Source organism: Zea mays, chromosome 3 (genome assembly GCF_902167145.1).
Source record: "Zea mays cultivar B73 chromosome 3, Zm-B73-REFERENCE-NAM-5.0, whole genome shotgun sequence".
Taxonomy (NCBI): Eukaryota; Viridiplantae; Streptophyta; class Magnoliopsida; order Poales; family Poaceae; genus Zea; species Zea mays.
In genome coordinates this window covers 82356416-82361711 of record NC_050098.1, presented here as the reverse complement: position 1 = coordinate 82361711, position 5296 = coordinate 82356416, and the positions used below count along the sequence as shown (strand labels likewise).

The 5296-nt window shown below is 41.0% G+C and overlaps 1 long non-coding RNA gene across 1 annotated transcript; it reads left to right on the top strand.

The window, feature by feature from the left end:
• The first annotated feature begins 786 nt into the window (after positions 1 to 786).
• On the top strand, positions 787 to 1142 carry LOC118476674 (uncharacterized). Its single transcript, XR_004857169.1, has 2 exons — positions 787 to 823; positions 898 to 1142. It is a non-coding gene; the product is annotated as an uncharacterized lncRNA (long non-coding RNA).
• The last annotated feature ends 4154 nt before the right edge of the window (positions 1143 to 5296 follow it).

The window sequence follows — 5296 nt, the reverse complement described above, 5'->3', positions numbered from 1 at the left end:
GTTGCAAGACCAATTGGATATCGTGAACAACGTAAACATCCCGGTTGACAGCAGCTATGAACCTTCTACCTTGTCGTCACCACCACCATCTGACGACGACCTTACTCCACATTGGGACTTTGCGGAGCATTTCCAAAACTTTTGGGGTGTTGAATATGACTCTGATCAGATGCCTTCGTTTAGTGACAATGATGTTTAAGGTAGAAGGGACTGAACCTTGGAGTTAGGTGTTTCAATAACAGGGATGAAGTCCCTATGCTTTTGTGTACTAGGGGCGTAGGGAAACAGGGAAGCTGTAAATGTGTTCCCTATCATTTTGTTTCCAGTACCAGTTTATTTAGGTTGTCGTTGTGTAATTAAGCAAATTGCAATCTTAGTACTTATGGTATTATCTTAACATAACATTAGTATATATGGCCAGTATTTTGTTCATCTTATTTGTTGTTTTTAACCCGATAGCACTACTACGTATGTTCAAAACTATATACTTGTTATGCACTAGATGGAGAAGTCCGGCAAAGTGATTGCAAAGTGGGATACTAGAGCAACAAAAATTTACACAGAAATTTGTGTAGAAGAGGTCAATGCTCGGAACAGGCCACAACAATTTCTAAATGCAGAAGGGTATGCTAACCTCATAAGGAAGTTTAAGGAACGCACTAGTCGCACTTACACCAGGGAGCAAATGAAGAATAGGTGGGATTCGTTGAAGAAAATGTTCACCCAGTGGAAAACTCTTAATGAGAGGGCTACAGGTCTTGGTCGAGACCCTCATACTGGTTCTATCAGTGCGCCAGATGAGTGGTGGGCCAAGCAAAATGAAGTAAGTTCTTATTTTGTTTCGTAGACTAACTTTAGTATTGGCCATCTAAAAGTAGGAACTACGAATTGGTGCAGGCAATGCCAGGTTGTATTATGTTCAAAACAGCCCCCCTAGAGAATGAGGACGAGCTAAAGGTTATGTTTGGACCCATTGTCTGCACAAATGAAAGAACCCTGGTTCCTGGCGTGGAGGATGCTAATTCATCTTCTGATGATCATTTGGAATACACTTTAGGTGGGGGTGAAAACAGCACACCTGACCCTTGCACAAATGCTACTGGGAAGCGTAAGATGCGCCATGATTCCCCAAAACCAAAGAAGAAAAAAAAAGATTCGAGGGAAGAGTACATGAAAAGACTTGTCGAGGCTTTTGAGTCCCGCTCATTGACCACAAACAAGTCCATTACTTCTTCTGACAATGACCCGGTTCGATTAGAAATTAAAAACCAGTTGCTACAAGTCAAGGAAGATGGATCACCTGAAGGGAGCGAACTACATTTGTTTGCGACGCATCTTCTGATTCATAAGAAGTATAGAGATGTTTTTGCAAACTTGGAGACAAAAGAAGGAAGAATCGCTTGGCTTCGCAATGCTTACGAGTTAGAAACTAAAAAGAGCTCTTAGCTGGTGGCCGTCCGACAACAGAGTCGTACATGTTTGCTGCTAGTTGTGTCTGCTTAATGAGTCCACCTACATGTTGCTGGTCTGACAACTCAGGCTTATATGTTCAGTATGTTAGTTGTGTCTGCTTAATGAGTCATGTTGTCTCAGTTTTCGTTACTATCATTTTCGCTTGAAAACAATTTTCCACAAATTCGAGTTGAACATGTATGAGAATAATCAGAGTTGTAATCGCTTGTGCCCTATGTCAATCTGTGAAATTTTAATATGCCTGTAAACTGTTAGTCTTCTTTAATATGTGTTTTTTAAACTGTGGTTGCATATGAAATTGTGGCTCTTGCTTGTCTGCATGCAGATGTGTGACCCTTATGAACACACATCTGATGATGAAATGGATGCACACACATTTGATGATCAAATGGATGCACACACATCTAATGACGAAACAGATGCAGAAATGCTTGTTGCTCTTTATGCTGTTGACATTTGGGACAGGCATTTTAGTCGGGCTCCTAGAAGAACATTGGTCGAATCTGGTATTCAATGGGTTCAAAGAACGTTGGAGATTAGTAACGACTGTTTTGACATGTTTCGGATGCGAAGAACTGTTTTTCGTCGATTGCATGACACGTTGGTACAAAATTATGGGCTGCTTCCAAGCAGGGGTGTGAGTACTATGGAAGCTCTTGGCATATTCTTGTGGGCATGCGGGGGACCACAATCGTTTAGGCAGATCAGAAATAAATTTGGTCACTCATTGGAAACAATTAGCCGCAAGTATACTGATGTCCTTAATGCACTTTATAAGATGTCATCTGACACAATCAAGCCAAAAGACCCACAGTTTGTCGAGATTCATCATCGTTTGCGAGAGCCTAGGTTTTGGCCACACTTCAAGGATTGCATAGGCGCAATAGATGGTAGTCACTTCCCAGCGGCAGTCCCGGCTTCAGAACAAGCGAAATATATTGGCCGACACAGTTACACGTCGCAGAATGTAATGGCCGTATGTGACTTCGATATGAGGTTCACATTTGTGGTGACAGGATGGCCAGGTTCCGTACATGACACAAGAGTACTACATGATACTTTAATAACTTATGCGGACAGGTTCCCCCATCCACCGGAAGGTATATAAATATTTTGTTCATTAGTATGATACAATACTATTTAATGTCATATGTACGTAACATTTGTATTTTGAGTTTGTGCAGGTAAATACTATCTTGTCGATTCGGGTTATCCAAATAGAAAGGGGTACCTTGCACCTTATAAGGGTCAGAAGTACCACATTACGGAATGGCAAAATGCGAGGCAACCTATTGGGAGTAAAGAAGTTTTCAACTATGCGCACTCATCCCTACGAAATGTTATTGAGCGATCATTTGGGGTGCTAAAAATGAAATGGAGAATTCTATTAAGTCTCCCTTCATTTTCGCTTGAGAAACAATCGAAGATAATTATTGCATGTATGACACTGCATAACTTCATTAGAGATAGTGCTCTACACGATAGAGATTTTGATGAAGTAGGACCTAATAGCCTAAGTCATGATGTACCTTCAGGTGAGAGTAGTACTAGCACATCTGATGAGTTAGACATGAGTGCTTTTCGAGATGCAATTGCAAATGCATTAGTGTCGTAGTTACCTTAGTGCAATTAACGGTACTTATGATGTAATGAACTCCACTAATTAGTTTGTAATGATCTTTATCTGCGTTATGGGTTTCATTGTATCGTTTGTTTGAACAGAATCTGCAACATGAGAATCTGTATCCAAACACGTAGATTCTGACGAACAGCTTTTCTGCACAACTGGCGAACCAAACACCTAAATTCTAACCACCAGCTTTTCCCAACAGCCAGCTTTTCCCCACAGCCAGCTTTTCAGATAAGCTGGCCAGAAAAAAGCCGAACCAAACACGCCCATAACATCATCACATCATTTTTGCATAACATAAGCATCATACAGCATAATGCATCTGGAACAAGAAGGGGATACAGTGTTGACCTTTGGAACATATTTTGGAAAAGAGAAAATCGTGCTAAGGCACAAGACAAATCGAGATGAAGTGTAGCCTCATCGGAAACGCAACACAAAGCCTTTTTACAGCTTCGAAGAATATTTCACGAAGCTTGGACATTTTTCATCAGAGAAGTAAGCAAATTCTTATGGTATAGAAAGGATTTTCTTCACGACGCATGAAAAGAAGGGAAGGTGTTTTTTCGCCGAAGGCTCAAAAAATGGTATGTATGTAAAGTTTCATGTATCGTAAAGAATTAAACTATAAATAGATTGTATATTACATTTAAAGTTACAATATATTACACATTTTTACGTTTCAAATGTTTCTACAATGGCATTAAATCCTCTTTAAGCACTATCTCTGCAGCTTCGTTCAATAGTTGGTTGACAACCTTGTCCATAATGACTTCGGCCATTTTTCTAATTTCATCGTCCCCCTTCGGGTGGGGGCCCGGAGATGCCTCAGCAGCTTCTGAGGGAAGAAAAGATACGGCTATATTACTATTACAAACCGAGAACAGAGTCTGGAATTAAAAATTACAGCATGATAAAAACCACTAATTAATACCTATGTGCCCTTCGGGCTCTGTACTTTTCTCGGCAGCTTCCGCTACTTTTCTAGCATCGTGGATGCCTTTTTCACTCCTTTGAATAATTTCTTGCGCCAATTATCGGCCGCCGTTATCCCAGATATCGGTGAAGAATTTCCCACCGACCATGCTTGCTTCGGGTGAGGGGTCTTTAATGTCTTCAGTAGACAAAGTAGCTTCGGACTGCGATAAGGATTTTACATGCTCGCAGCCTTTCTTCTCCAAAACAGTAGCAATCCCTCTAGCACCCGAAAAAGCGCAGATGTCGCCGCAGCTGTTCAGAATTTCCTCGAAGGCCTCTGCTTCGTGACTGATCCATTCCATTGGACCTTTAGGATTGCCTCTTGAAAAATTCTCTTCGCTAGAGAATGCACCAACGCTGGCGAAGCTGGATTTGATTTTCTTGACGCACTCTATGGATTTAACATAGCATTTTCTCTGGGATGCACGAAGCTCCTTAACACTTATCTCCAAATGATTGGCCAATTGGTCACTAAGCTCTCGTTTTGTCTCTTCAAGTATACGTTCTTCTTTAGCTCTAGCTAGCTGTTTCTGAAGATCTTTAATTTCACGTTTTTGAGCTTCGGCCTGGGCCTTTGAAGCAGCTTCGTCCTTTTTTACCTTGTCTACCAATGTAAGCAGAATTTTATCTTTTTCCAGAGCTTCGTTTCTCAGTTTAATAACTTCTGATCGTAGATTGTTGAACGCAATTTCATAGCTCTCGTCTTCGGCACTCTTTTGTGCTCTCAATGCGTTGCTTAGAATTAAACCCTATATGAAAAAGAGTTCGTATAAGAATAAAAGAATGAGTTACGAATTATAAAATTTCCAAACATCTAATTCCCATACCTTCAGGCTATTATACGCAAGACTATCCGCGAGATCTTCTTTCGTCATAGCACATAAGCCAGCTTCGAGCTTCGGAAACCCCATACTTCTAGCCATCTCCCGACAGACGGATAATTCTTTGTTGTCTGGGAGGCAGTATAGGAAATCTTCTTCGTTCGTCCCATTGAACACTAGTGCCCCCTTCGGATATTTCAATTCTTTGGCATAGTGGTTAGCTTCAAAAATTTCTTCTTCCGATAACTTTTTCCCCGAAGCTTGTCGCACGATATAGTCATATATTTTGGAAGATGCTTCGGGGATGGCGGTATCAATTTCTTCGACCGAAGCTGGCTCTGACATTTTCATTTCTTCGGTTGCCTTTGCAATTTTTACTTCTTCTGCTTCCGAA